General features: G+C 45.8%; 1 long non-coding RNA gene across 1 annotated transcript; it reads left to right on the plus strand.

The window, feature by feature from the left end:
• Window positions 1-1,894: 1,894 nt before the first annotated feature.
• Window positions 1,895-6,725, plus strand: LOC114066566. Its single transcript, XR_003573207.1, has 3 exons — window positions 1,895-2,049; window positions 5,189-5,404; window positions 6,620-6,725. It is a non-coding gene; the product is annotated as an uncharacterized LOC114066566 (long non-coding RNA).
• The last annotated feature ends 1,440 nt before the right edge of the window (window positions 6,726-8,165 follow it).

The raw sequence follows: 8,165 nt of genomic DNA on the forward strand, positions 1-8,165 counted from the left end.
GAGGGCGTTATCTGCAGCCGTCCTGCTGCCCGTTCCCAGTTTTAAGTGTCCACATTGACGTGGGTTTCTCTTTTTTATTTATTTTTTTTTTTCCCCCTCCCTTTTCTCTCCCTTTTTTCCCTTGCCTGTGAGAGGGTTGGTTTCCTGTTTCTCCCCCGGCTGCAGAGTCCTTGGGGACCTGGGTTTCCGTGAGCTGGAAAAGGAGCGCACAAGCATCTGATCAGCCCTTATTAGTGTTGAGAAAGACATAATGGCTCCTGGCTTCTGGGACCATTACCTGTCATTTACTTTTATTAAGTCGGTGATGAGAAAGTTTAAAATTAAAGGCTTTGTAAATTGGATTCCAGTTCTAAAGGGAGGCACCGACCAGGAATTCAGTGCCAAAGCCTGCAGATGGGCTGCTGGGAACAACACCAGGCTGGGGCGTTTATCTTTGGCTGCTTTGGCAAAGGACCTGTGCCAGGGCGTGGAGGGGAGGCAGTTTGGGCAAAGCCTTGGGGTATATAGAAATCTTCAGCTATATGAACCAGGCTACTCATGCCCACACCTCCAGCTGCTGGTCAGGAGGAAGGGGATCTTCTGGTGAGTTTTGTTCCGGCTGAAATGATTCCAGGCAGGTCATGTCATGTCATCTCCCCGTGCTTTACAAGGAGGAGGGGGTGGTGTTAGTATTGATTTTGTTTCTTACCTGTTGCCTGGTTTGGGCAGTCAGCTCTTTGAGCCAGGGGCTGTCCTTGGTTCTTGTGTTTACAGCAAAAGCTCCAGCTCCTTTGAGTTTCAAGACAAAAACAAAGACTTTGGTTAAGCCCGGAGCAGAAAGCAAGTAAAAGAGATGAGCCACCTAGTTAAGAGAAGCATCTTATTCTTAGGGCTTATAACACTGCTGTATTCTCTGCTTTTGGGACTTAATCTTTGAATTAACCATCCAAACGTATTTACAAATGGAACACCCAAATGACACTAAAACAATCAGCTAATTATGGTGTGACAAGGGAAGCTCAGGGGCCAATCCCAACAAAGAGCTGCTGTCACTTCTGTTCTCTCAGCTGAATAAAAGTCTCGTGGTGACATTGCTCTGATGAGAAGCAGCATGAACGAGTGGTTATAAGTACAGTCTGGGAATCAGAATTCTTGGTTATTGTGTCTCAGTTTGTCTTTGACTGGAGTGACATGGGAGAAGTCACCTGAGGTGAGGATTTTGAGGTTGCCTTCTGCCCACCCTTGTATTGTTAAATGCACAAATTTTGCCTGCACAGCTTTACGTGAAGATTTGAGGTTCCCACTGCATCTCTGAGAGGCAGGATACAGTGCAATACAGTGCTCCACCAAAGCACAGGGCTTAGCCAGTTAGGAATAGATTGCAAAATTAAGTGTTTGTCTCCTGAAGGCAGAATGCACAAGGATGAAACAGATTTCTTTTAAACTAATGGTTTCTTGGGAAAGTTTACCTCAGGTTCCCCCTGAGTAGCTTGGCAGTTTTTGCTGTGTTTTGCCATTTTTATCTATTTTATTATTATTATTATTATCATTATTATTATTACTGTTGTTGTTGTATTGTATCATATTATGTTTATTTATATCAGAAGTAAGATTTGTGAAGATCTGGAAGGGATGCCCCCTGCCCATCCTCCCTGACACCCCTACAGCCAAGCTCTGGGTATGAGTCCCCACTTTAAGGAGATTCCCCTCCATTTAAAGAACCAGGACAGAGAACAAAGTCTCACACCACCCAATCCCACAGGCCTTTCACCTTCTTTCCCCAGAGAGGTTCCAGAGGAAACTGGGACACCAAGGGATGGATAAGGAGGGCCAAACCTTGGGCCCAGAATTCCTGCAAGTGAGACCAAGCATATGTTAACTCCAGGCCATTCTCCCTGTCTCTCCATAGGCATAGCAGCTCCTGGACTTCAGCTAATTGCACCATTCCCTTGGAGGAGTGTTGCCTCTCCCAAGTTTCCCGGTGAGGAGCTGGTCTGTGAGCTATTCCGTGGTTTCTTACATCATTCCTGCGTTCCCAGCCCTGCCACTCGACCGCAAGGCTTTCAGAAGGTAATCTGGGGAGATTTTATCAAATGTGAAACCTTCCTAGACATTACTGGAGCCATGATGTAATGAAACAAGGTTTTGTTCTTTAAATTCCGCTGAAAAACCACAGGCCCCCAAAAAATTGTTGCGGGGGAGCTGATGAGTTTTAAGCGGGAGGCTGAGATCTTGTGCTGGGCTGAGCCCTTCTGGCTGCAGCAGAGGGGGAACAAAGGGTTTGCAGCTCAGCCCTGTGTCACTGCCTTCCAGAAGTCTGGGCTGTATTTCTGAGGTGGGCAGTAACCTCTTCTCAACACCCCCTCCCTGATGTCAGCTGCTGTGGTGGGAGGTGTTGCCAAAGGAACAGGCAGCACCACCGGGCTGTGTTGTACCTCCCTGCTCCTTCAGAGTTCTGGTATTTGTTGTAATTGTGACTGTTGTCACTTCTGTGAAGACAACTCCAGCCCAAAATCTTGCTCAAAAAGACCAAAACCGCTGACATGAGGTGACATGAGGTCCCCTCGTGGAACACTGCTTTCTTAGGATCACCCCTGCTGGGCCTGAGATCCCAGTGCTTTGAAAGACCTTTAAACCCTTTTTTATTCAGAAGGACAATGATTCCTGAGTCACGTGAAGCCTTCCTGGCATATTTATATCTGCCAGACCAGGATGAGGCTGTCCATGCTTTGATGCTGTGGATTTCAGTACCTGTTGAAATCCCCTGAACAAATGGTGCTATTAATTACGGGGCCTGGCTTTGATGAACGATGCCTAGGGGACAACATTTCATTTTGTCTGGGGGGAGGAGGTGGGATGGGGCGTTTTGGAGTGTTCAGTGATGCAGGAGAGGTCCTGGGTGTTGCCTGATCAAGGGGAAGTTGCTTCCTCTCCCCAGAGTGCTGTAAAGTCAGTGTCAAGTCACTGTGGCATCTGGGTTGTGTCACCTGCTGAGGGGGCTGGCTACCTCTTTATACATTAGATTTCCTCAGACAAAAACCCATTCAGCCCTTTACCTAAAAAGCTTTTAGAAGTGCTCCAAAGTGTTACAAATAATTTTGTCATAAATGGCTCCTGCCTGCCTGAAGCACTGCCCCGTCCCCAAACCATTTTAACACCAGAGCAATGAGTTTGGGGTTCAGATTAGACACACAAGATGCGGGAGGGCCATGAGGTGTTCTCAGGGATCATACCACCTTTCCTTTCCCCACATCCTTTTGAAATTCTCAAAACCAAAATTTTTGACCAAGTTATAAGAAAGCCTCGTTCCTGAAGCGGTGAATAAAAGCTTTTCCCGCAGCTTTGCTTTAGTTTCCTATTTGTGTTGGATCACTATGTTTTGGTGCTGGGAGGTCAAGTTCATGCCAAAAAGCTGAATTAATTTGGGGGGCACCTGAAACTTTTGTTCTGTACAGGCAACACTTCTTGTTGTTTCAGTGTAATCGGTTGCAGCCATCTGAGAACATCTCTGGTGGGTTTCCAAAAAGGGTTTCTGGACAGGGTAATGGAGTGTTAGAGTCTTTCCTTCTGGGACAAGAGGACTTTCGGCTTTTGGCCACAGGAATGCCAGGTAGTGGGTTTGTGAGGTACCAGCTGATGTGGTTGGTGGAAAACAAGACCATTCAAAAGGGAGAGGAAAGGAAGAAAAGTCAGAAGGCAGTGGCATTGAAACTAAGGGTGGGAGGAGTATTCACCCCTTTTAGAATACCCAAAGTGGAAAGGAACAAATCATGTCTCAGCAAAGACAGGAAGTATGATTTCTTTTAACTGAGTTTAGTTTACACTGGAGATGTTTTCATGATTTAGTAATAATAATCTGAATAACGCCTCAGAAAATCCAATTTCTTATTACTGACTGTAAAGGTTTCCTGATGATACTGGCTCAGGTGAAGAGATCCATGCTGCACCCATCTACCTGTGCCAGAATCAGGCCCAAGGTGTCAGGGAAAGGCAGTTCAGTGTCAGGATCTGAGTGCTGGAGACCTCCCTGCAGTAACAGGGCAAGAGCTTGTCCAGTAATGGAGGAACAGGGAAGAAGGGAGTGGGAAAAGCAACTGGATCTCAACTGGAGAAGCAAAGGCACATTTAGGGAAGTAGAAGTTCCAGTGAAGGTCAAATGAACAGGAAATGTACGTAGGAGAACAGAACTGGGAAGCAGAAAGAGTTTTCAAGCTTAGAATAAGCACATGGCTATTCAAAACTAGAACAAGAAGTCGAGTCAGCCCAGAACAAACCAGTGCTGATGGTGTGAGAGGGTAAAGCAGAGCTCAGGTCTCCGCCTTATTCATGTCATGGACTAGAACCAGAGTGTCCCACCGTGGGTCTGGGGATACTGGTTCAGCTGCACTGGGTGGCTGGGAGGGATTTTGGAGCTTGTCTTCCTGGAAACATTCAGTTTTGTGTACCGGGTAAATACTTGCATGTAGTGTGAAACTCTGGGTGCCCCACATCATACACAGTAACCCTAAAAAACAGACATGGAGTGGAGTGGCAGAAGAAATCCCATGCAGGTCCTGAGAACACACTTTTCTTGAAACTCTTCTTTTTGTGTGAAATTTCAGTTTAATTCAATTGACCTTTCCCAATGAAGTTGCACTGAAAAATGTCCTGACCAGCTCTTGCACAGAGGCTTTGGAGTCAGGATGACTGGAAGAACACTCCAAGTAATAAGTCCAAAGCAAGTGGAAGGAAATAAGTAGTGACCTGAGTGGCTAAAGAACTACAGAGGGCATTGTCAAGGAAAACCATCAGCAAAGGCACAGATATGGTGAAGGAACATTTACAAGTGTAACTGGAAGGTGTCTCTGTGGATGGCTGTGCTGGACATCTGGTGTAGGAAGTCATTAAGCAGATTACTGTGATAACAGGGAAAGATCAGCCATGGGAGGGCCTGGGTGTTGAATCCTCCCTCACACAGTGGCTCCTGGTAGAGATCAGGGGGATTGATTTTTGGTCTGACTCAGTGGCGTTTGTGATTCTTGCTCTGAGAACTTCAGCATCTTCTTGCCCTTGTGACAGTCCTAGAAGGTTCCACTGGGTTTGGTCAGCCTGGTGTGTGTATGCCTGACCTGTAGGGTGTGCCTGGGAGGGGACTGTGCAATGCTCAGACACCATTTCTACCTCCCTGCAAGACTAAGGGGATGCTCCCCTTGTGCCTTGTTTCTCACAGGGTGTGCAATGGCCCATCCTTCCTTCTGGCAGTGCTTCCCAGATCCCAAAAACACGGAGCAGGGGATAAACTTGAGCAATGTGTTTTCCAAATAGACTATGGGAAAAAAAAAAAATTAAAGGGAAGTGTGAAGCCTCCTCCAGCTCCTCCTGTCGTTTTGGGCATGCTTGTGCCACGTGTCAGGACAAACAGAGGAGACATCTGGAACGGGTTCATGTGAGTCCATGGGGTTTGGATCCTTTTGCGTGGGAAATCCCTCACACTCTGCTCATCCCACTGACAGGCAGCTCATTCCTCCACATGACAACACAGAGACAGACCCTTTGCACAGCTTAATGGAGGAGGATGTTGTGATTGTGATCCAAAACTGTGCTCACAGCAACATCATCTGATGTTTAGCCCTCCAGATGGGGAAAAGGCTCTTACATGCAGCACAAGCATACTGTGCATAAACCACTGGAAACCTCTCTTTTTGTTAATTCAAGGCAAAACCTGCTCCCATCCCCTGTGCTGGTTTTACATGTGCTTAATTCCAGTGATCCAGTTTCTGCCTCACCACGCTGGAGTCTCCCCAGCTGAGGATCTGTTTCACACCTTTCACCTGGCTGGGGTGAGCCCACACCTGCAATCCAGCCTGAACAAGGGGTTTAAACACATCCTTGCCTGAAACTGGGCCTAAGAATGGGTGAAACCTGGCACTGAGGGGGCACATGAAGTGAATGCCCTGTGAAAAACACATAAAAATTAGGTAGGGTATGAACTTGGAGCCAGCGTTTACTACACTTTTATGTGGTTATAGGGCAGCTGCCTGACCTCCTCACCTAATTTGCAAATAATCTTGTCAGGACAAATTAGTCCATGCTGAGCCTGTGCTGTTGAGACTAGATGGTTATCAGGAGCTGCACTAGTGAGTTTTAAGGTAGTTCTGGTGTCTCTGCAGGCAATGGAGTCACAGGGGCAGTGACTGCAAGTGCAGAGATAGGCTTTTGTATTAAACAAAATAGACACAAAACCCTTTTCTACAGAAACTTGGTATTAATGGGTTTCCTAGCTGGTTTCTATCAGGCCATTTTCAGTACAAAGGGTGAGTGTTGAAAATAAAGATTTAAACTGCACTTGAAAAGTGCAGCTCTGAACACTCTGAATTGCTTAATTCATCTTAATAGAGGTGTTCGCTCTGAACCCGAAAAGCTTTTAGTTGAGATTTAGCCTGTGGTTTGATATTACAAATTGCTTGGTGGTAACATTGGTTTAAGACACTGCTGTCTCCTGGCCTCTTGTTCCTGCTGCTCTGCTGGCACAGCTACTCCTGTGGTTGGGAACCAGATGGGAGGAGCCATCCGGCTTGGAAAGGGGGGAAAAAAAAAAAAAAGAAGTTTCACATGTTTGGTTTTTTGTTTGTTTGTTTTTTTGTTTGTTTGTTTAAAGCAGGAAAGTTCCTCTGCCTGGTTCAGCTCCTGGTCACACGGAGTTTTCCTGGCACAAACGAGTGGAAAGAGCACTTTGGCATGGAGGGGAAATGAGCAGCAGAGGGTGAAAGGTGAGCAGCAATTACTGGTTCTGGGAATGCCCCAGTGTACTTTAATATCAGCCCATGATCTGGAACTGATCTCACCATGTGAAGAATGCCCAAATACCTTTAAAATCGTTGGGTTTAATCTTTGCTTTTAGGTGTCTTGGCAGACACTTCCCATTTGTGTCCTTATCTCCCCGTCTCCAGCTGCCTTCAAAGGTTTTCCAGCTACTGTGTTCTGCAAGTTCAAAACCCTGCAGCCCACTGGGACTGAAAATGTGTGAATGAGCACAGTAATTGGAGTTGAATGACAGTGTAAGTATCAGTTGTCACTGCAAGGAATGTTTCCTTCATTTCCAGATTCCGTTCCTTGAGAAAGAGCCCCTTTCAATAAAAAATGAAAGCGGCCCGTTTCCACGGTGACTTTCTCAAATTTAGAAGATCTTGTCATTTAAATCCAGTTTGCCATGGGACATAAAGTTCATTTGTTATAGACCACATCAAACCAGCTGAGTCCAGAGGTACCATGAAGAGTGTGGTGATGTGCCTGGAAAACAAACAAACAAACAAACAAAATCTATAAAAAACAGACTTTCAAGGCACTGAAAGTGGGAGATTTATCTCACTGCAAGTTTGCCACCCTGCTCCCAGAAGTGGAGTTGTCTGATAATTAAAATTGCCTCCAAACATGTTAAAAAACGAGCCAACCCAGAACAGTGGAATACCCAAATTATTCGGTCAAAAAAAGATTTGCTTTCTTTGATGAATTATAACGGGTTTAATGATATTTCCCTTTATGAATTCCAGTTGTACTTGACAGGAGAAAATTTGTACCTCCAAAGCCTGTGAAAAAAAAATGTGTGCCTGCCTTCTGCCCATCTGCCCCTTCATGCACAGAGCAAAATTCAAATAGTTTCCATGGCATACCTGTGGAAAGGGGAACTTAGTGAATTCAGTCTCCTTGGCTATAAATAGCAATATATATGTGCACTGACTCAGCTTGAAATCTCAGATAACATATATCTCATTAATGGGACTGCTGGGCCCTGAATGTGGAGTTTGCTCTGGAGTTCAGCGTGTGACGAGCTGGGAACCCCTTTTTCCTCTCCAGCCTTTCACTCCATCACCCAATACTGTGGGAAAAAAAAAAAAGGGAAGATAAGGAGAGAGGAATCTCTGCTTTGATTTCTTCACAGAGACACGCAGACAGAGGCAGCTCAGGGGAATCCTGCCCAGCAGAGGTTAATGTGACCCACATATAATTGTGTGAAAAGATGCCACTCTGCGCCTTTGTCAAAGAGGCTTCTCGTTACAGCCCCAGCTCCCCAGTCCCCAGCCCCTTCAGCAAAGCACAGTTTTCTTGCATTAAATCACCACTGCCCTCTTGCCAGCTGCTTAGAGTTTGCACATTATACAGGAGGGAGATATCTAATATATATTTATATATTTTTAAAACGTGACAGA

The sequence above is a fragment of the Empidonax traillii genome, unplaced genomic scaffold, assembly GCF_003031625.1.
Source record: "Empidonax traillii isolate 1590-97213 ecotype Southwest subspecies unplaced genomic scaffold, ASM303162v1 scaffold777:size296887, whole genome shotgun sequence".
NCBI lineage: Eukaryota > Metazoa > Chordata > Aves > Passeriformes > Tyrannidae > Empidonax > Empidonax traillii.